General features: G+C 38.9%; 1 pseudogene; it reads right to left on the bottom strand.

Annotated features, from left to right (window-relative positions):
* Positions 1-623: 623 nt before the first annotated feature.
* Positions 624-18,300, bottom strand: LOC148037030 (protein ANTHESIS PROMOTING FACTOR 1 pseudogene; annotated as a pseudogene).
* Between the last annotated feature and the right edge of the window lie 6,103 nt (positions 18,301-24,403).

The following is a 24,403-nucleotide window of genomic DNA, read 5'->3' as shown; positions in this document are numbered from 1 at the left end:
TAGTCTGCTTCTTCTATTCCTTCTAATTTGTTTCCTTTCTTCGGGTGAGGAATTCTTTGCCCCGCCAATGTAGTGATAGCCTGAAGCTGTGCCACCACATCCCTGTCCTTTTCCAGCTGGTTTATCCACATTTGTTCTGGCTGCTGTAGCTGAGTTTCAGCTAGATACTCCATTTGAGGATCTGCGCGAACCCATAAAAGTGGGAACTCTACATTCTGACGTCCATCTCGCGGCGCTTGCTAGGAGAAGTCATGGCGGGGGATGGCAGAAGAAGTGCCTCTCTTTCTTCCCTGAGATTAGTCATGTCTATCACCACTGATCCACTCAGCACAGTAGCACGGATATTGCCTGAATGCAACTTCAGCAGCCTTCTTGCAAACATGATTTCTGCTATCTCACTCCATTTCTCCTTAAAATTAATAGGGAAATCTGTGGCTGCAAGGATCAGGACTTTTCAATGACAGTCCATATGTCTGCTCTTGATTTTTGCAAAATAAGACCTCCATTGGTCCATGATCTCGAACTTTGTCCTATGGCAATGCCTGTATCAGTCCAAGGTGGGGCGATTTTCTTAATTTCTAAGCTCAACCATAAAGTGTTTTCGACAAGAGAATCCTGTGGTCTTAATGGCCCTTAAAATACCGGAGGAAGCGATTGTCATACTGTGAAAGATACCGAAGAGAATCATCCCAGTCCTTCTTAGATGCATAGAGAACCATTTTTACAAGCGTTATATTTGTTGTATCATATAAACGGATGGATTCATCATCACTAGCCATCACTAACAAATCCTCTGTGCAGTGGAAATCCATTGAATTGATCGTGCCCATGTTTTTGCCACTGTAGGCATCCAACACATAAACATGGCTGCTTGTAGTCGATAAGCGCATCATTTTTCTATCATTACTAAACTTCATTCTCGACACTTCTGCAGTGTCACCACCAATGAGGAACATGTCAAATGGTCCCTTGTCATATGACCTAGCATCAAAAAAACTTAATGGCTCCTCTTTCCATGGCTACAGCAAATACAAGACCCTGCTGATCATAGGCTACAGCTGGTCTTCCATGAACTGGAAGCAGACCCTGGCATGCATTGTTGCGCAGAACAATCCTTGTACAGCTTACACGAGGATCACAAAGCATGATCTTAAACCTTTGCACAGTCTTCAATTGGTATTCTTGTTTGTCTTGCCTCTCTTCTTGCTATGCATAATTTAGATCATCATCCTTTTCATCAAAGATAGCACTACTAGGAATAACTCCATCGAGCAAAAAGAACACAAAATTGTGACAGCTTTTGCACAGATCTCCATCCAGACTTCCTCATAGATGTGGATAGTTACTCTTGTTCTATAAGTCTTATCAACAAGAGATTGATTGAGCTTAGGCTTTGAGTCTCCCTTCAAAGTGACAGACATTCTTTAGAGTAAACCTAGTGAACTGGTCCTTCTGAATCTCTGTGAGGTAATGGTTTTACCCGTGCCCAAAATTCTTACTTCAATCTGAGCAGCTGCATCTTTCTGAATGCTAGGAGCGAAACCATTCTTGGAATTTTATTTCATGCAATGTGTCCCAGCAAAAATATGATTTGGAAGGAACTTCGTGCTCAACCATACATGATTTGATTAAAAAATGCAATTGATCTATGATATGCAATCAATCAATCCATGCTACACACAAAATAATGTATGCATTGAAGAATCGTGCCTAGCCTATCTAGATGTGATCGTGCGTCATGCAAAATGCAAACAAAATTTCTTATTAATTTAAAATTCCTTATCCTCACCTCTCAACTCTCATAAAAGATATGATTAATCCACTCCACCCGCCCATAATTTCACATCACTCTAGAAAATGGTGGTCCTCAAGATGTTGACCAAATATGAACAACCCTTCTCACAATTGATGGCGTCCTTCATGACCCTGGAACTCTCCCAACCACCTTACCCTCTCAACCAGAGGTTCCTAACTTTGTGATGAACATCCCAAATGGTGCGTGCAAGAAATGTGCGTGCTCAATGATAGGTGCTCTCTCATGTGCGCGTGCATCTAAAATTTACTGCATATAGTTGCAGCGGACCTCATGCCGTGCTAGTGCTCAATGATGGTGCAAAATGTGCTTAATCCCAACCCATGGCATGGAAATATTTGATAAGGACAGGAGACGACCCCCGACTGTAGTGCATCAATAAGTGCAACGTGAAGTGCTCGTGAACCCTTAATCCCTGTGATGTGCAAGAGTCTCAACAAGGATACATATCTAGCTCCTCAATATTCGGTAGCTAATAGCAAACTCCAACTTTATCCTGTTCAAAAAAATACCATGCTCGACCAAGGCTATCAAGTTTCACACTCAACAAATCAAACAAAATGATAGAAACAAATCCTAAGCTAGACAAACACAATAAATCGAATTACAAAACAACAAAACAAACTGTCACACAACAACTAAACTAGCAAAAAATCAAACTAGCTACAATTTGACTAGGGGATTTCAGTTTTCAGAAAAATGCTTGACATATTTAGCCCTCCCCCTAGTCTGCAAACATTCATGTGCAGCAGTTGCTTTCATATAATGATGCAACATCTATCATCCATTCAATTTCCTCATTCTTTTGTTGAAATTGTTGTTCTGACCACTCCTCTATTTGTATTGTCATTAACCTTGATATGTATTTCTTTAATCTACATCCATTTATCCTCTGCTTATGTGCTTTCCCATCCAAATTTTCTAATGCATAAGTTCCGTTTTTAAAAACTTCAAAAACCCTGAATGGTCCTTTCCATTTTGTTTGGAATTTCTTTTGAAAATTATGATCCAATTTACTATTGTATCTCAAAACTAAATCCCCTTTTTTTATTTTTTAATTAATCTCTTGTACATTTTTTTCTTGACTTTTTTCATATTGATCACACACTTCCTGTCTGTTTAATTGTGCTTCTTGTAATTGTATCAACCTTTCTGTGAAATCATTTTTTTCCTCTCCTTCAGTCAACTTTTCAATCATCCTTAAAGCCAGTATTTCTATCTCTATAGGTAATAAGGCTTCCTTTCCATAGACTAGTTTAAAAGGAGAATAGCCTGTACTTTCTTTTCTTGCTAAACGATAAGCCCACAATGCACTTGGCAATTCAATATCCCACGTTTGTGGATGATCTTTTGTTATTTTAGACAGCATTCTTATTAACTCCCCGTTAAATGGCTCGTTGAGACCATTACATTGAGGATAATATGGTGAAGCAAATTTTTTTGTTATTTTCATTTTCTCACAAAGATAGTCTATTAATTCTCCCTTAAAACCTGGTCCTCTATTTGGCAAAATCTCTAAAGGTGTTCCAAATTTACAGCATATAACTTCATAAATAAATTTTCCCACATCTATGGCTCTGATGTTTTTTAAAGCCTTAGCTTCTGCCCATCGAGAAAGATAATCAACGGCTATCAATATATATATTTTTCCTCGTGAAGTATGGGGTAATGGACTAATTGCATCAATTCCCCATTTTTCAAAAATGTCATATGCAAGAATTGTTTTTCTTGTTTCAGGTTTCAATATCCTCTTACTCATTCTTTGACATTTATGATAGGATTTGCACCAATGATTAACATCTTTTTGTATGCTTGGCCACATATATCCTTTAGTTAAAATCTTTTGTAAAGTTATTTTATAAGAATAATGTCCCCCATAAGCCCCCTCATGATTTGTTTCTAAAATGTGATATATTTCTTCTTTCTAGGGTACTCTTCTTAAAATTAAATCCACTCCTTTTGCATAAAGAACATCGTTCACCATTTTATATCTTCCAGCTCTTCTTAAAAACCCATACTTTTTGTTTTTTTGAATACTTGAAGGTACTTTTCCTGTTAACAAAAATTCTTCTTCTAGGTCAAGAGCTTCTCTTCACCTATAGAGAGGAAGATCTGCTTTCATTACAAACACTTGACAAATTGCTAATTGGGCCGCATTGTGGGCTTCTTGATTTTCTTCCTTGGAGATATGTTTCAAACTTCAGGCTTCAAACTGTTTTAGATCTCTTCGAATTCTATTACACAACCTCTTCAATTTGGGATTTTTTATCTGCCAAACTCCAAGTATTTGCTTTACTAATAGTAAAGCATCACCTCTAATTCTCAACCTTCGAATTCCCATTCTTCGACAAAGCATAATGGCTGCTTGTAAGGTTGCATACTCAGCTTCATTATTACTTATTGCCTCAAGTTTAACTGTTTCTTTTTTTATTAAATTTCCTTGAGGATCATAAACCACTATTCCTCCTGAAGATGCTTGGTGTGCCTTACGATAAGATCCATCAAAATACATCAAGAATGAGTTTTCTATTTTTGTTTTTTCTTCTTCTTTTTCTCCAAATTTTCCTTTAAGTAAAAAAGAACTTCCTCTATAGGTTAAAAGGTATGCTATTGAAGCCCTAGTTGAATCCTCAACCTGGAATTTATATTGAAATTCTTCTAGTTCAACAATCCATTTTATAACTCTTCTTGATAAGTTTGAGTTATTCACCAACTGTGGTAATAGTGTATAGCTTGTTAAAATAGTAAAGGATTTTGGTAGTAAATATCTCCTAAACTTTCTACAAGCAAATATTACACTTAACATTACCAGCTCTATTTCTATATATGTTTTTTCTATTTGCAACTTCACTCGACTTGCGAAATAGATAGGTCTCATATATCTAGAATTCCTTCCTTGTTCATTAGAATTGCTCCAATAGCATCTTCCCCAACTGAAGGATTAACAAAAAACTCCTTTTCCCAATCAGGTGCTTGAACTGATGATGCATGACTCACAGTTTCCTTCACCTGTTGAAACACTTCTTCAGCCTCTTTAGTCCACTCTAAAGGATCCTTCTTGGCTACCGTCTATAATGGATAGAGTAATTGAGACGCCAAAGAAATGAATCTTGATAGATATCTTACCTTATGAATGAATGTCATAAGTTTTTTGGTATCTACAGGTGATACTAAGGTTACTAGGGCTTCTACTTTTTCAGGATCAGGTTCTATTCCATTTTCTGAAACTACATGACCAAGAAGTTTCACTTTTGGTTGAGCTATTTTACATTTTTTTGGATTTAGTTGACAAACATAACTATCCAATCTTTCAAATACTTTTCCAAGTTTTTCACAATGTTCTAATCTTGTACTATGAACACAGATATCATCAATGAAGTCTCTAACAAACTTTCCTAGGTAAGGTGCTAGTACTCTATTTATCCTCCCTTTATACTAGGCTGGTCCATTACTAAGTCCAAAAGGTAAAACTCTATAGCAAAAAAAACCCCATGGTGTTATGAAAGTCGTTTTCTTTTGATCTTCTGGAGCAATGGGTAATTGAAAATATCCAGAATATCCATCACAAACACTATACCTTTCAAAACCTGTGACTGAATCTAAGATTTCTTCTACGAATGGCAGCGGATAATGATCCCTTTTTGTGACGGCATTTAGAGGCTTATAATTAACACAAATTCTCCAACCTCCCGCTTTCTTTGATGCTATAACTATTGTGCTTACCCATTCTGAATCTTCTATAGGATAAATAAACCCGGCCCGCAACAATTTATCTACTTCTTCTTTCAAAACTGATATTTGTTCTGAAGTTAGGGGTTTTAACTTTTGACATACTGGCTTGGCATCTTCTTTCAGTTCTATTTTTAGCTCTTCCTCTTTCATTCCTCTGATTTCTAAGTATGAAGTTACGAAAAGATTGGGATATTTATTTATAAGTGAATGATATTGTTTTCTTTCTCCATCTATCAAATCTTGACTTAACATTTTTTCTAGAAACTCTATTTTTTTTGTTGAAACTTGTGGTGATTCCATTAATTTTTCTAATTCCTCTAATTTTCCTTCTTCATCATCTTTAAAAGACCCATATTTTTTATTTCCTTTGGTTTTAACATTTATGTTTTTGACTTTTTTTGAATATTCTTCTTCTGAAGTTGATTCTTCATCTTTTAACAGAAACAAGAGTCCTTTTTCTTTAGAAGGAAGATTTAAATTAGGACTTTTTTTGTTTCTTGATACCCTTGTAACTATTGATGGTTCTATATGAGTTATTGACCTTATTCTGTTTCCTAAAGATATTTCATTTTTTAAATTATTATTTTTAATTATTATAGATGAAATTTCTGGATCTGAATCACTTTCTGAACTACCCTCCTCAATTTCATCTTCTTCTTTCGTACTATCACTTTCCTCTTCTTCTTCCTCGCTAGTATCCTCATTCACTAATTCCTTTCTCGAGGCCATATCAAACTTCTTTGCTACTCCTCTATGGTCATAAATTGTTAATATTCCTTTCCCCCAGTCTTGTATTGCTCCTGCTTTCCTAAGCCAGGGTCTACCCAGAATAAGCGGAAACACTCCTAACCCTGCTGTCATAACATGACAAGTAATTTTCATGGCAACTCCACAAACCTTGATTTCAAGATTTTGAATTATTCCTATGCATTTCACTTTAGCATGATTTGCAAGCCTAATTCTAAAACCGGATCCTGCCAGTATTCGAAGTCCAAACTGTTCTACACATGCTTGGGTAATCACACTGACTTGTGCTCCATCTATATATGCCTCTCCTATATTTTGGTTTTTGTACCAAGCATCTACTACAGGACAAATATCTGCTAACTCCTCTACACTTAAAACTCTTACAGTACCTTTTTTCCTTTCTCTCCCTTTCGGATTTACTAATTTCTTCCATTGTCCTCTCATCCTAGGGCACAACTCCATCAACTGAGCAAAAGATATAATATAAGCTTTTCTACCCATCATATCTTTCTTTAGATCATAGTCACTTTCTCCTTCTCCCAAAGGAATATCAGTAGTATGATAATGTTTTCTAGGTGCTCTCGTTCTATTTTCTTCTTTTCTCTCTTTCTTTTCTCCTCTCTTTGTTTTTCTCCCTCTTTCCTCACCAGCCTTACTAGTTTCAGGTTCATCTCTCTCAGCATCTCTTCTTCTTTTAAGTGTAGGCATAACATCAACAGTTTTATTTTCTTATTTTTTTAATTTTCTAAAATAATATAATTTATGGTACTTTTTCCTTTTTCTTCCTCCTTTAACTTAGATTCTTGAGAAATAGAATCATTTTTTATTTCTATCCCAAAATCATTCTGTCTGTTCAGCAAATTTTGAGGTAAAGGATACATATCCCCTCTTGCCCTAGGTGGATATGGACAGTTTGTAACTTATATGACCTATCTCTCCACATGAATAACAAGTTACCATTGGTCTATGAAAATATCCTCTACCATTTCCTCCTCTTCCCCCTCTCAAATTTTCTTGATTTGGTTGTCCTATTAGTCCTCCATTACCTCTTTCTAAGGGTCGACCTCTCAATGCTCCTAGCCTCATGTTTTGCATTTGTCCAGATAATTGATCTTCAACTTCTGGTGCTAGTTGAGTATTTTGTGTAGCTAAAACTTGATAATTATGTTCCTCCCTTTGCCAAGTTTGGTCTCTATTTTCTATATTTGTTCTAAATGACTCTCATTTTTTAATTTTCTCAATTTTTCTCTCTTTTTCTATAGCAATCATTACAGCTTCATCAAAAGTACTAGGTTCTTTGATTTCCAATTTTGTCCTCACCTCTCCTTGTAATTTTTCAATGAAATTTTTAATATTTAACATTTCTGAGGCTCTCTCCTGGGCCTAAAGATACATTCCAATGATCCCAAAGTCTAGCGTACTCTATGGCAAAAAATTCTATGGTCTGGTCTTCTCTCTTTTGGCATGTTTCTATTTTTCTCCAAAGGTCATGTGAAGTCTCAGTTTCTTTAAAACGGTCAAGAAACGCTTGTTTAGTTGCTTCATATTCCATATGAACAGGAGGATTTCTTAGTCTAAGGGTATTTTCATAATCTTCAAACCAGTTACGACCTTCATCTAACAATTGAAATTTCAGAATTTAAAGTTTCAATGCTGAGTCATTTATTCGCTGGATAATGCATCCAAGCTCTAATTTCTCAAGGAATCGCTGAGGATCCTCTTCTTTTTTACTATAAAAATCAGGAAAAGAACTAGCCATTTAAAAATTGATTAAAAACAAGCAATCAATCCACAAATCTCGAACAAAGTCAAAATTTCGGCACTCCTCAGTGGGGGCACCAAAAAAGAGATGTTACACGAGCAGTGATCGAGAACTAGCCTCAATCACAACCCGATAACAAGATGTAAAGGAGTGCCGGTTAAAGTATTTGACCTTGTCGAATGCACAACTCAACTTGGAAAATTTAAATATTCTACGAAACTCACAACCACACAAGACAACTCAAAGGAAATATCCAAAATTTTGACAACAACCAAATAAATTATATTCTCATACCTTAATAGCCTCGATCTGAAGCTTGGCACCACAAAGTCTAACTTCTTCCTTTTCCACAATAGCACGTCCAAAGATCTCTCGCATGCGACCCTCCTCTCACATCTCTCACAAGATGACAAGAAGATACAAGGGAAGGGGGCCCCTAACTCGCCACTCTCCTCTCCTTTTATAGTTTTTTCATCCTCCCTTACGTTGAAGAAGTGTTTGCTTTTCCAAAAAAGCCTTAGGCTTTTTACAAGGTGAAATGTTAACATGCTAAGGCACACTATTTTTAAACTTCAAAAGTTTAAGCTTTATAAAATAGCCTTAAAAGCTATTAAAAACTCCATGCTTTTCTTGACGCTGTCGTTGCATTAAGAGTTGAAGGTCTACCACCAGGGCTTTTAGTGCAGAAGAAGAGTTTAGGATTCAAGATTCGGAAAGGAAAGATGGATTGGGTTTTAATAAGATTCGGGGTTTAGAAATGATTTAGGTACGGAAGAGGAATTCAAGCCTTCTCACTTTGTACATAGCATACATGAACAAAAGGAATAAGAATAACTTGATTACATCAAATGCTTCAGGATACATACATCATTTCATAAAGGATATTTTCAGATTTCCAATTCATTTATGAATGTCAAATGCAAGCTCTAATGGCATTTATTTCATGTACATAGATAGATTTCAATCCTTTGGGTCAAGTATATTGTTGATAGAATCAAATGCATCCAAGATTTGGGCCAAAGATACATGAAATGAATGGGAAAAGTATAATTTTAGCTTCAGCCCTATTTTAAAATAGAAAATTCCAGCCCATAATCAAGTTCAAAATGAGTGCATAAATTCAAGAAGAAGCACTTTTGATCATCTATGAACAATTTCCTGAAGAAAAGAGGTCATTTTCCTCCATTACAACCATAAAAAACCCATGTTTGCTCATAAAAATAGATCAAAATAGTGGGTTGTCCTGTTTATGACTGGTTATTTCAGCCCATAACAGTCCATAAGTCTTGAATATCCTCACCCTTTTCTTGCCCCAAAGTCACTCAAGTACTTGGGTACAAGTCGGGCTTCATTGGACCAAGAATAAGGTAAACAAAATGAGAGAAGTCATGCATAAGAGCAGGCTGAATACTCTTCTCTCAGATTTCCCCTCTTTTATAGACAATTTCAGCATGCATTTTTGTCAGACCAAAGAGGCAGAGAAGTGGAGCTCTCACCATGTTTACATCTTCAGTAGTTGGGCCTGTTAATCTTCAGTTTGCATGCTCCATTTCATGCATCTCAGCTCCATCTTTCTTCCAGTTTCCCTCAAACAGTGCAGCCTGCATTTTGCGCCAAAAAACGCGGGCTGCTCTCTGTTTAGTCCCTGGTCACTTTTTGACCACCCTAGGTCACTTGCTGGCCACCTAAGTCAGTTACTTCTGGTCCTATGTGGACCTAGTGGACTTTTGACAGTTTTTGGCATTATTTTTGGGTTCTGACCATATTTTTGTACCTGAATTAATGTGATTTATCCAGCAGACTGTCAATTACTTCCAGATGTCCAAGTTATAGGTTCCCATAGACTTATTTTTCATAAATGTACATGGTATAACTGCAAATTATATGCTAAATACAAAAAAACTTGTATAACTAAGGTGGTTTTTTGAATAACAATATAGTCATTCTCTTGAATAGCTCTTGGACGGAGTTGATGGTGCTTATCAAACCTCTTCTTATTCTTTAATCTTGCTGTTTTTAGCCTTTCAATGGCTATTTTAACATCTTCTGGCCTTCGTTCAAGTTGCCTTATGCGTAAAGACAGCAATTCTTCCATGTTTATGCCTTCATCCCAAGGCAAGATACTACATGTGACAATGGATTCCTCAATAGGCATAATAGGTGGATGTCCATACATGAGTTCAGCTGGCATATATCCTATTACTGCATTATGGGTTGTTCTATGAGCCCATAATGCGAATGGTAGCATTTTAGGCCATTCCCTCAATTTTCCTTTGCATGATTTTGCTAAAGCTTTAAGAATTGGTTGATGACCTCTTTCACTCTTACCATTGCCTTCAAGATTGTAGGCTGAAGTAAGAGATAGCTTAATTCCCAATTGAGCAAAGAAATGGCGAGCTTCATCGGCATCCAATTCTCCTCTATCAGCAGTTACTTTAGCAACACATCTTGCATCCCTCACCTAGATTATTTGTGAGCACAACTTGTAGGGCAAACCAAATAGTCATGAAGTAATAAACTTAAGTTATCATATCCTATTACAATATATGCTTAATCACTCACATTAGTCCTTTAAGGGGTTTAAAACATGAATGCATGCAGGGTGGCTTATGTAATAGTCAAGTTCATGTTGGTGTAGATATTGAATTAATCACCAATAAAATTGTTGTTTTCCTATATATTACATAACCATGCACATATGGCAATTACTAGAGAGCACAACAATTTTCTAACCATAATCATACTAGTTCAAACACTAGGATTGAGAAAACCTAATCAATAGAATTTTTATTACTAGTATGCATCAATATAGAGTCAACAAAAATTCATAAAGATCTAAATAGTCAAATGCCCAAACTTGATGATTTGACAAGGGCACCAAGGCCATTTTAATGGGATGTCCATTAGAGTAGTTAGCCTTCTTTAAAGTGGGAGCTGAAGTCAGCATTTTCTTGAGTTTTCGAATAGCCTGAGTGTGTTCTTTTGTCCATAGAAACCTTTGGCCCTTTCTTAGAAGCTGATAAAGACTTTCAGCAACATGAGCAAAATGTGGTATCCAAATAAGGTAGAAGACACATGCACCAAGAAATATTCTCACTTCTGAAATATTTGTACATTCTTCTTGCATTTTGTTTATTGCATTTATTTTAGATGGAGAAGGCTTTTGGCCATATGGTCCACACATATGACCGACCACAATGACTTATTCAACTCCAAAAACAGATTTAGCTCCTGAAAGAGTAAGATGAACTTCCTCTAATTTAGATAGGATCTGAGCACAATCATTAATATGATCAAAAACAAACTTTCGACATCCAAGTTCATTGAGTTCTTCATTTTTCTCATGAACTTCACATCCTTTGATTGGAACATCATCAAGGAAAGGAAGAGTCAATTGAGGAATATAATCCCTCAATACTTTATGCATGGCATTCATCATGTGAGCTATTGAATTCATAGCCCCTTGAGGTAGAGTACACATGCGGACTAGGCCAAGAGGCGTCTTCATTGTAGTAATGTCACGGCTTTCCAAAGCAAGTTGAAATTGGTCGTAGCCTGAATATAAGTCTCCCATGGAATAGATTGCCCTACCTGCAAAAGCTTCAGCAAACTCATCCACATTTGGTCCTGATCCAACATTTCTAATAGTGACTTTATTGACGGGTTGTAAATCTTGAATGAATCGTAAAGATCCATTCTTCTTTGGTACGGTAAACCATCGGTTGGAATATGGAGCTGAAGATGGCTCCAATATTTGCATTTTTATCTTTTCATTTAAAAGTTCCAATAACTTAAGCAAATGAGCCCTTGGAACCAGAATTGGTTTAAGATTCCAAGGCACATGTGGGACCGTAAAAATTACCATTGGTGCCACAATGCTTGGATCCACACAGCCGATTTCATGCGGCTAAAATGAAAAGGCTTTACCATGGTTCTTTAACATCTGCATGAAGATTTGTTTTTCAGCTGGCAAGAGGAAAGAGTCTTCACCAATTTTCAGCTTTTGTAGACTTTCAGCTGTAAATTGGTGACCAATATCTTTAGGATCACGAAGGCTTGGTTGTTTGGATACCCTTTCTGCCAATCCTTCGCTTTCAGGTGGTAGAGGAGTAGCTACCGGCTTGACCTTCTTATCAACTGTTTTATATTTTGTTTCTACTCTTGCTTCATCCTTGTTTGGCTATCCAAAAGCTTCATAATCTGCAAATTCTTGAATTATGTCATACATGTCCAATGTACATACCTGTATGGACTGATTTTCAGCTTGATTTTCTGCATGAACGACTGTATAAATTTCAGCCATTGTATCATTATAATTCAACCCATAAAATAGTCCTGAAATTTCTTCTTCTTTAGGTAAAACATCAATTTGCTTCAGCTCTTGCTCCATATGACTCAAATACTTTCTTTCAACCCTATTCACGGTTGAAAACTGTTTATAACAGCCCACTCCATTGGCTGAAAAAACTTGCAAATCAGCTTTTGGCATTGCCTCCTTCATATGTGGAGGCAATTTTTTGTGACATGATGCACTGCCATAGCCTCCACTTATAGCAGCGCTACCCGAAAACCCTTAAATTCTCGGGCATTAGGAGGAACAGGATGATCTCTCAATCGATCCCTATTTTGATGGTGATTAACACAGACAGTTAGGAATTGAACAACTTTATCATTATCCTTGCTCCTTATCCAAGCATATGATGAACCATCATCAAAAGCCTTTGTCTCTAAACGAGACTCGGAAATAAATGGTTGTCCAAGAATGATTGGATAACTGCAAGAATCTTGAACAAAGAAATGAAATTCATCTTTTACATTACCAATAGTAACTTGTACATAAGGACATGCTGCATAAAGATCGCCAGAAGAGTTATTGGCTGCCTTCATGCGCCACCCTGGGTCCACATCAATGGGCCATCCACCATTGTCATAGAGACTTCTTGACATAACATTAATTTCTGAACCATGGTCTATAAGGGCAATGCATGGAGTTTCTTTCTCATCGCTTTTAACAACAGTTTCAGTAGTCGCCCTTGCCCAATGGGTACGGGAATAGTGACTACTTGGAATAAAGTGAGTTTCACTTTCTTCCTGCATGTTGTGAAGAAAAGTCTCTTTCTTATGCATGGGCTGCACTTTAGATTGAGAAGTTTGCACCATTAAGGCTTCTTCAGCTTCTGCTTCATAAATGTCTTCATCTTTGGCTTCTATGGCTGCAATCAATTCTTTGATTGCCTCCAATCGAATCCCTTGAGTTTTCAGCTTCTCTTCATTCTCCAAATACACATGAAGTATTTGCAAAAAAGCATGTACAGATTCTTCAGTTTCCTCACCAACATATTGTCTTTTTTGTTTAATTACATCAATTATTACATCATGAAATCCTTGTTTTGCAATACCGAGAATTTCACCTAATGTAAATTCAATTCTACTTCCAAGAATTCTTTCTTCTAGGATCCGTTTAAGATCCGTTGCAGTCTCTATGTCAGACTGCAACTTGTAACTGGGATGTTTGCTTTTTCTTTTTCCTTCTGTCTTCTTTGCTTGAGAGGCATCTCCCATGTCAAATTCTGGTGGCGACGGATTTTTAGCAGCCTTCTGTTGATCTGGTTTACTTCTTGTTATACGTTTAGTCGGTCTTGAAGAGGAAGGACCGGCAACATCTTCATCTCTTCTTCTCTTTTCTTCTATCATGGCTTCTTGATTATTAATTTCAGCTAGCCGGGCAAAAGCTGAAAATGAATCCACAGGCTCGGACCATCCGGTTCTCCCTTGAATACATTGACTGGCAGTGGTTAAATCATCCTTACTTACCTTGCCTTGCTCCATGCATTCCAAGGTGTGCGTCCACACTTTAGATTTTGCATTAGTTTTACATGCTTTAACAATTTCATTAGTTGGCTCAATTTGCAACCCATAAGTTGCAGCATCAACAGCTGCATAGGCTGTTCTTGTTGCCAAATCCTCCAATCTTTTCTTCATGCCGCCGTTACCGAAGTTTGGCTCAAGAGGAAGTCCGGTTTCAGTTGCATGAATTTTACCATCCTTCCAAAAGACTAATTTTTGTGCTTCAGCTTCACGGAATGCTCCGCACTCCCTCTTATCATGTTGAAGGCTATCACACCAAATGCAGCGTCTTTTAAAGCCTTCTCGTGCAGGTCTTTGGGCGGTTGACGGACCCCTTTCTTCTACTTTAACATCAAGCCTTTTTACTTTAAAATTAATTTCTGTTAAATTAAGATGGAGATCCCGCATACTTTTAATTAATTCATCCATAACATCCTTCTTTGGAGAAGGAACAACAGAATTTCTTGATTGCTCGGCCATAGAGATAGGAGATCGAGAAGCTGGAACAGGCTCCTTCACAGAATCAGTTGTTACAGGGGTTGATCCCCATCTTAGGTGCAATTGCTCTCTTCGAGCAATCATATTAACTGCTTCAGTGACATCACTCCAAGCAGTCTTCAGTTCCGACTCAGAGTCAGGGTCTTCAAGTCGGTCAGTCAATTTCTCCTGAAGAGAAGAATCTGCAGCTTTTAAAAATAATTCAATCTTTTGACTTTCCATACCTTGTTGGTCATCGTGATCTAGTTGGGCAAATTTGCTTTCAAATTCTCGATGAAGAGCAGTAGTAGTTAGACCCTTATTGTGCCTTTCGACCCATTCGGTGAAGATTTTCTTTGTCATAAGGCCAAAATCTTCAATGAAAAATTCTTCTCAAAGAGCCTTCTTGAACACAGTCCATCCTGCATCTTTTTGGAAAAGACCATGAATTCAGTCCTAGAGACCATGCACAGCCAGGCGGGCAAAGTAACGGCTCCAGGCATGTTGAGGAACTCCAAAGAAGACCTTCTTGTCAGTGTAGTGGCAGATAAAAGAGGACACATTTTGCCCATTAAATTGCTTGAGCTCATGCCCAACTACTTCTAAGGCCTTAATGGCAGCAGCATCAATCCGCTCTTCTTCTTGTCTCCGTTGTTGTTGCAATTGCAATTGCTGCTGAAATTGCAACTGTTGTTGTTGGCTCTCTTGCATTAGAGGAACCAACTGTTGCAAAGCATCTCCTCCCGAGCTTGATGATTCTCCCATTGGACTTCTTCTTCCGCACCAGACCTTCACGTTGGGTTCACCACTGTCGTCGCGTTAAGAGTTGAAGGTCTACCACCGGGGCTTTTAGTGCAGAAGAAGAGTTTAGGATTCAAGATTCAGAAAGGAAATATGGATTGGGTTTTAATAAGATTCGGGGTTTAGAAATGATTTAGGTACAGAAGAGTAATTCAAGCCTTCTCACTTTGTACATAGCATACATGAACAGAAGGAATAAGAATAACTTGATTACATCAAATGCTTTAGAATACATACATCATTTCATAAAGGATATTTTCAGATTTCCAATTCATTTATGAATGTCAAATGCAAGCTCTAATGGCATTTATTTCATGTACATAGATAGGTTTCAATCCTTTGGGTCAAGTATATTGTTGATAGAATCAAATGCATCCAAGATTTGGGCCAAAGATACATGAAATGAATGGGAAAAGTATAATTTTAGCTTCAGCCCTATTTTAAAACAGAAAATTCCAGCCCATAATCAAGTTCAAAATGAGTGCATAAATTCAAGAAGAAGCACTTTTGATCATCTATGAACAATGTCCTGAAGAAAAGAGGTCATTTTCCTCCATTACAACCATAAAAAACCCATGTTTGCTCATAAAAATAGATCAAAATAGTGGGCTTCCCTTTTTATGACTGGTTATTTCAGCCCATAACAATCCATAAGTCTTGAATATCCTCACCCTTTTCTTGCCCCAAAGTCCCTCAAGTACTTGGGTACAAGTCGGGCTTCATTGGACCAAGAATAAGGTAAACAAAATGAGAGAAGTCGTGCATAAGAGCAGGCTGAATACTCTTCTCTCAGATTTTCCCTCTTTTATAGATAGTTTCAGCATGCATTTTCGTCAGACCAAAGAGGCAGAGAAGTGGAGCTCTCACCATGTTTACATCTTCAGTAGTTGGGCCTGTTAATCTTCAGTTTGCATGCTCCATTTCATGCGTCTCAGCTCCAGCTTTCTTCCAGTTTCCCTCAGACAGTGCAGCCTGCATTTTGCGTTGAAAAACGCGGGCTGCTCTCTGTTCAGTCCCTGGTCACTTTTTGACCACCCTAGGTCACTTGCTAGCCACCTAAGTCAGTTACTTCTGGTCCTATGTGGACCTAGTGGACTTTTGACAATTTTTGGCATTATTTTTGGGTTCTGACCATATTTTTGTACCTGAATTAATGTGATTTATCCAGCAGACTGTCAATTACTTCCAAATGTCCAAGTTATAGGTTCCCATCGACTTATTTTTCATAAATATACATGGTATAACTGCAAATTATATGCTAAATACAAAAAAACTTGTATAACTAAGGTGGTTTTTTGAATAACAATGCCTGAATTTTATATGCAAATATCTCATATAACTTCCAGTGAGACTCTTCTTGTGTTCATAAGAATCCCATGATTTATATCATAAATAGTAAACTCTTTGACATCGCGTTTTTTTGACTCGTGAAATGGTTCATTTCTTTGGAAATTGAAACATTGACAGACAAGGTGTCCTCCACTACCATTTCTGTGAAAACAACTTTGCTACCTTTTCCCCCTTCTCTCTGTCTCAATTTCTAACGTCCATGGCCATTCACAAATACTTATCTATGCAAATTCCAGAATCACGCAGAGAGCTCGTCATGTCTCCGACGGTGCTTTCTCTAGCATTCAGTATCCTGCTTTCTAGAAGACCGAGTCATCTCTCCCCAAATTATGTGCGCTGCTAAGGTTTTCTTAACTTTGAGCTTTATTAATTCATATCCATGTTTTCGATCCGCCTCTCTGAGAAGAATGCAGCAGGTTTGCCCTGATACTCTATACTGATCAGGAATTGTCAGCTGTGTGGTCTAGGGTTTCTTTGAGGTAGGAATCCTTTCTCTTTCTTTGGTGCACCTGTCATAATGGAGACACAGCTGCACTCGCTCGCTCTTGCTCTCTCTCTCTCTCTCTCTCTCTCGGAGCTATTGTCTGTTGGCGCCAAAGAGAGATTATGCAAAATCTTTCTCCTCCTTCATTCTTTTATTTTATTTGATCCTCTTCGATTCAGTTGTTTTCCATTGTTTCTTGTTAGAGGGATACAGATTCTTGGCCCGGAAGAAGCAACGATTGAGAAACCTCTCGCTCTCGGTGCATCTGCATCCTCCACTTTGTAGTCGCTCATCATTAGTTTCATGACGTCCATCTGCTGCTGCTGTGTGTAACTGGTCTACTTTTTCTATTCCATCTAATTTGTTTCCTTTCTTTGGGCGAGGAATTCTTCGCCCCACCAATGCAGTGATAGCCTGAAGCTGTGCCACCACATCCCTATCCTTTTCTAGTTGGTTTATCCACATTTGTTCCGGCTGCTGTAGTTGAGTTTCAGCTAGATACTCCATTTGAGGATCTACACGAACCCATAAAAGTGGGAACTCTACATTCTGACGTCCATCTCGCGGCGCTTGCTAGGAGAAGACATGGCGGGGGACAGCGGAATAAGCGCCTCTCTTCCCTGAGATCAGTCACGTCTGTCACACCACTGATCCACTCAGCACAGTAGCACCGATATTGCATGAATGTAACTTCAGCAGCCTTCTTGCAAACAGGATTTCTGCTATCTCACTCTGTTTCTCCTTAAAATTAAAAGGGAAATCTGTGGCCGCTAGGATCAGGACTTTTCAATGATAGTCCATATGTCTGCTCCTGATTTTTGCAAAATAAGACCTCCATTGGTCCATGATCTCGAACTTTGTCCTATGGCAATGCCTGTATCAGTCCAAGGTGGGGCGATTTTCTTAATTTCTAAGCTCAACCATAAAATGTCTCCAACAAGAGAATCTTGTGGTCTTAATGGCCCTTAAAATACTAGAGAAAGCGATTTTCATACTGTGAAAGATACCGCAGCGAATCATCCAGTCCTTCTTAGATGCATAGAAAACCATTTTTACAAGCGTTACATTTGCTGTATCATATAAACGGATGGATTCATCATCACTAGCCATCACTAACAAATCCTCTATGCGGTGGAAATCCATTGAATTGATCGTGCCCATGTTTTTGCCACTGTAGGCATCCAACACATAAACATGGCTGCTTGTAGTCGATAAGCGCATCATTTTTCTATCATTACTAAACTTCATTCGTGACACTTCTGCAGTGTCACCACCAATGAGGAACATGTCAAATGGTCCCTTGTCATATGACCTAGGATAAAAAAAACTTAATGGCTCCTCTCTCCATGGCTATAGCAAATACAAGACCCTGTTGATCATAGGCTACAGCTGGTCTTCCACGAACTTGAAGCAGACCCTGGCATGCATTGTTGCGCAGAACAATCCTTGTACAGCTCACACGAGGATCACAAAGCATGATCTTAAACCTTTGCACAGTCTTCAATTGGTATTCTTGTTTGTCTTGCCTCTCTTCTTGCTATGCATAATTTAGATCATCATTCTTTTCATCAAAGACATCACTACTAGGAATAACTCCATCTAGCAAAAAGAACACAAAATTGTGACAGGTTTTGCACGGATCTCCATCCAGAATTCCTCACAGATGTGGATAGTTACTCTTGTTCTGTAAGTCTTATCAACGAGAGATTGATTGAGCTTAGGCTTTGAGTCGCCCTTCAAAGTGACAGACATTCTTTAGAGTAAACCTAGTGAACCGGTCCTTCTAAATCTCTATGAGGTAATGGTTTTACCCGTGCCCAAAATTCTTGCTTCAATCTGAGCAGCTGGATCTTTCTGAATGCTAGGAGAGAAACCATTCTTGGAATTTTATTTAATGCAATGTGTCCTAGTAGAAATATGATTTGGAAGGAACTTCGTGCTCAACCATACATGATTTGATTAAAAAATGCAATTGATCTATGATATGCAATCAATCAATCCATGCTACACACAAAATAATGTATGCATTGAAGAATCGTGCCTAGCCTATCTAGATGTGATCGTGCGTCATGCAAAATGCAAAAAACAATTCTTATTAATTTAAAATTCCTTATCCTCACCTCTCAACTCTCATAAGAAGATATGATATACTCCGTTCCACCCGCCCATAATTTCACATCACTCTAGAAAATGGTGGTCCTCAAGATGTTGACCAAATATGAACAACCCTTCTCACAATTGATGGCATCCTTCATGACCCTCGAACTCTCCCAACCACCTTACCCTCTCAACCAGAGGTTCCTAACTTTGTGATGAACATCCCAAATGGTGCGTGCAAGAAATGTGCGTGCTCAATGATAGGTGCTCTCTCATGTGCGCGTGCATCTAAAATTTACTGCATATAGTTGCAACGGACCTCATGCCATGCTAGTGCTCAATGATAGTGCAAAATGTGCTTAATCCCAACCCATGGCATGGAAACATTTGATAAGGACAGGAGATGACCCCCGAGTGCAGTGCATCAATAAGTGTAACATGAAGTGCATCAATAAGTGCTCGTGATATGCAAGAGTCTCAACAAGAATACATATCTAGCTCCTGAATATTCGGTAGCTAATAGCAAACTCCAACTTTATCCTGTTCAAAAAAATACCAAGCTCGACCAAGGCTATCAAGTTTCACACTCAACAAATCAAACAAAATGACAGAAACAAATCCTAAGCTAGACAAACACAATAATTCGAATTACAAAACAACAAAACAAACTGTCACACAACAACTAAACTAGCAAAAAATCAAACCTAACTACAATTTGACTAGGGGATTTCAGTTTTCAGAAAAATGCTCGACACTGCAAGCTCAAGGAAGAAGAAGAAGAAGAAGAAGAAGAAGAAGAAGAAGAAGAAGAACAAGAACAAGAACAAGAACAAGAACAAGAACAAGAACAAGAAGAAGAATAAGAAGAAGAAGAAGAGGAAGCAAGAAAGCAAGCAAGTAAGAAGAAGAAGAAGAAGAAGAAGAAGAAGAGGAAGAAGAAGAAGAGAGCTACTTTTGGCCACACACAAGAATGGGCTTCTCATTCACTTTTCAACTTTATATACAAAACCCTAAATCCCTTTTGGGCGGTCATCCCCTTATCCCCTTTTTTACATGGCCGATCGTGGCCTAGTAGGCCATTTTTCCCATTGTCATCCTATCTTTCTAACTTCCTTCCTTCCGCCCATCTACCTTTACAAATTGCATGGGTGGGAGCCCGGCGCTCTTAAAATAAATCATGCTTCGCCTTGCACTTTTTTTACAAAAGTGTTGACCTCTGCTTTTTCTTGTGCACCTTTTTCTTTGATTTAGGACTTTTCTGCGCTTCTTGTGTTTCCAGATTCTTCTCGGTGCGCATTCGTCTTCCGTTTCACTTTTGCCTTGGCCTTGTCTTCTGCTTTAGATTTTGTGAAATTTCCACCTTTTTCGTCTGAGTGTTAACATTACCCCCTGCTAGACAAGTGCGAGTCCCATGTCACTCACCATCGTAGGTAACAGGCTTGGGCATGCACCGAAGATGTGGGTGGAAGGGACTACTGTGGTTTGCCTTGGAGGAGTTTTGGTGGTGGTGCGGATGAAGGTGAGTGGTGGCACTTGGTTGGTCTGATTGGTTGGTGATAGGATTGTTGAAGTTGATGATAGGTCTACTTTTTGTTGGGAATTGCACTCATGGGTTGGCACATGTGTTGATGTTCTGGGGATTCTATGGAAGAAGGCTCCCAAGCTTATCCTCGAGCTTGAGCTTCAAGGACGGGAAGCTTCAAGTGAAGCTTTCATGGCTGCCTGCAAAGCTCCCATGCATGCTAAGCTCAATGGCTTCATCCGGGCGAGAGGAATCCTTCACAGGTTGAAGGGGTTCTGGGGTTGAGCTCTCCAGGTCAGAGGAAGCTTCAGTTAGGAGAATCCATGGTTGCCCCAAGCTGTTTAAAATAGTTCTAGCTGATGTCCCCCATGGAAGATGATTCCCGCGTCAAAATGCCAAGGGGAAGAGGAAGGGGTATGATGGATCAATGCCCACGAGTGCTGGGGAGGTGGAGAAGCAGGAGGAGGAGGTGGGCAGGGGTGTTGGGGGAGGGAGGCAGCTCAACGCAAAATGCACCGCATTTTGCGGGCTATTGCTTGCTGTCCCTGATGGGCTGAAGGTAGACACCAGGGTGCTTGCCAAGTAGGAAATGGCCCTGGGAGCTTGTGGTAGGGCTGAATGTTGAGGTTGAGGCCTGGGAGTTGCAAGAAGAAGGGATTTAGGGGCAGTCCACCATGGGAGCTTGAGGGAACAGCTTGATGGGGAAGAGAGAGAAGTCTGGAATAAAAAGTAACTGTGGTTTTTCCCTTCTCTAAACTGTTGAACCCCCAACTTGCCCTAAGACTCCTAAAATTTGCATGAAAAGAAGTGACGACCTGCTATTTTAACCATTTTACCTCGAGATATGTCTGAGTCTGCAGCCATAGCTCTGATGCATTTCATGACATAGAGTTTGTGTATCTTAATTAAGAGGATAGTAGTATGAGTGTCGTCTCGATGCTATCCTTACATCGCTGTAATGGGTTAGGGAATAAGCATTAGAAAAGCGTGGTTGTGCACAACACGGTCTCTGATTTAAAAATGATGTTTGAGCACTTTAGGATCATTCACCTTTGCATGTGCATGAAACCATGGTGTTGAAATAAATGGACTGGATGCATAGCACATGTTTTCAATGACAATGACCCATGCTTGAGTGTGGAAAGGCATCCTAAGCCGTAGGATAGACCTTCGTCTCTTGGGGGACTATTTAGTAAGGACACATGGTATCTCTTGGAGTATTTTCAAAATGAAAGAGTGGAGTTTGTTTGTTTGTTTTATATGTTAAGCAGCGCATCAAGGGGCCAATCCCTGCAATATAGGAGAGCTGCACTGGGGCCGCGGTAATTCTACCGAGAGGTTGCCTTCCATGTATGTGATTATCGTGGTATTTATTGCCAATGTGTATGGGTTTTCCCTCTGAGGAGTTTATAGAAAGGGAAACGTTGGACTACAAAATTATAAAACTATAAACGCATAGATTAGGCTTTAGGACAGTTTGTCCTTTAGTAGTAGATAGACGCTCCTGGTCCACGAGGCCGTGAGGGTGTGTTTGTCTGTCATGAGCATGAGGTCCAGCTAGTGCCATAGCCAGTGCCGGCCCATTTTAGGTCCCATCAATCGGCCCTGGGTCTTGGCTCATCTCCAAGAACCTACCAGCCCTTCATAAGGTGATAAGCAATCAGTCAAAGATTTTTATTTCTTCTATTTTTTATTATTTTAGGGATTAGAACCCCTTTTTACACACCTCTCTATATTCATATATTTCATTTCAGATATTTAGGGTTTTTTCTTTTGGGTTATTTTAGTAGGCTTTTCTAACTGCCTCACACTAATAGGACCTCCTAGATCAGCTACCTAGCAGGTCAGTAGAACAGGGTCACTAGAACTCCTATCTAAAACATGCCTTTTAGTGCTTGACAATGCCTTTGCAGGAGGCAATGATTACTCATATCTCCCACAGACATACCAAACCTAAACCTTGACTTCATGCCTCAATTGCCGATCAAAAAGAAAGTAGCCCGCACAGGCATATGTATCATTTATTGCTTAAGGGAAAAAAACTCGGAAAGAGGACAAAACCACTTGGAATGGCCAGAAGGAGCTCCTCCGCAGCAAAGGCTTCCTCTAGCAACTTCGTCAACCTATATGATGCAATCACTAAAACAAAAGCCCATTAAACATACCTGCACCAAACAGACATAGAGCCCTCTTGGCCTAATGGAATAGCACATTTGTATTGCAAAATAACTGGCCCTCTTGGCCTAAAGAAATCAAACATTAAACCCTTAAAACAATTGGCCCTCTTGGCCTAAAGAAATTAATCAAACCAGCCATATAGATCCCTCCTTGGAAGAAGGTAGATATACAGAAATACACTCTAGTCCAAGGGGGAAAATAGGACTCTCAGCCGCCCTAAACTAAATGCATCAAGTTATGACCCATATCTCCTGCATATATAGCAAGATGCATACACATAACATGTCGTCGAATCAACCTTGGGTCCCGGATAATAGTGCTAGATGGGTCTCGGCTACTCTTTGCATTAGCCATATCAACCATCGCCTGCCATATAACGTGTGGTCTGATAACATTCCCCACAAACGACCAGGTCCAGTCTCATTATCAATAACAATATCCAGACTAGGACCACAGTTGAAGAAGAGGTCCTCTTCATAAGAAAAATTGGCTAATGAATCCACAAATTAATTCCAATAACGTGGAATTAGTTGAAGAGAGACGCTCTCAAATTCATCAAGTAGGGTTATAGCAGTTCGATGATACATACAAAGGATGGGATTCCGGACTGTATATGTACCATTGAGTTGATTTAAGATCAGTTGGGAATTCCCTTTTACTAACAACTACTGAATACCGCCTTTCTTGGCAATATTCAGTCCCATAATCAAGGCTTCATACTCCTCCATATTGTTAGTGAATCCTAGGTCCTCGAGATAAGCAACTAATTTCATTGTAACTCTACATCGGGGGTCTCAGATAACTACTTCAACACTCCCTTTTTTATTAGGGCCCCTGGACGCCCCATCAAAATATAATATGTATGTCCACAATGGGTTTACACAGCCAGCCATCTAGAACTCCCCTATTTGTAATTATGATAGTCAAAATTCAACATATTTATGGATGAATTGACGGCTCCATCCCACCTTCATCATTAAAGACTACAAGGACTCTCGTCAAAATCTGCAAACAGTGATGACAGAAGACCTTAATCTCCCAAACGAATATCCCCTCGTCTTGCTCAGTCACTTTATAGCCTTTGCTCCACCAGATGAGCTTTTCCTGATGATATCAATGATCTAGATATGGGTGCTCCAAATAAGGAATCAGTTGACCCATCAACCTCTATCATTGTTTCCTTACAGATGTCTGATCAATCACTACAAGATATAGGCCTTATACCGACGTTTAAAGTAACAAAAATGCAAATAACAAAATTTGTCTCTATCATCGCAAAAAGCATCGTTATTGGTGATGCCATAGAACACCCGGTATTATCGTCGCTATCAGTGTCGGTATTGGCGTCGATATCATGATATCGATGCCAATACCGGCACTGATAGCCATGATACCAACGCCAATACCGACGCTGATAGCGACAGTTTGCGACATATATAACGATGCCAATAATGACACGAGCAGTAAAATTTGCGAAGCTAATAGCGTCAGTAACAGGGGGAAAAAAATTTGTGCAGGGCAGCTTGACGCTAATAGTGATGGTAATAGGGAAAAAAAAATTTGTGCAGGGCAGCTTGACGCTAATAGCGACGG

The sequence above is a fragment of the Lygodium microphyllum genome, chromosome 4 (genome assembly GCF_053477565.2).
Source record: "Lygodium microphyllum isolate KBCC chromosome 4, Lygodium_microphyllum_v1.1.10, whole genome shotgun sequence".
In the NCBI taxonomy this organism is placed as follows: domain Eukaryota; kingdom Viridiplantae; phylum Streptophyta; class Polypodiopsida; order Schizaeales; family Lygodiaceae; genus Lygodium; species Lygodium microphyllum.
The sequence above is the reverse complement of the archived record's forward strand: the minus strand, read 5'-3'. Positions and strand labels throughout refer to the sequence as shown.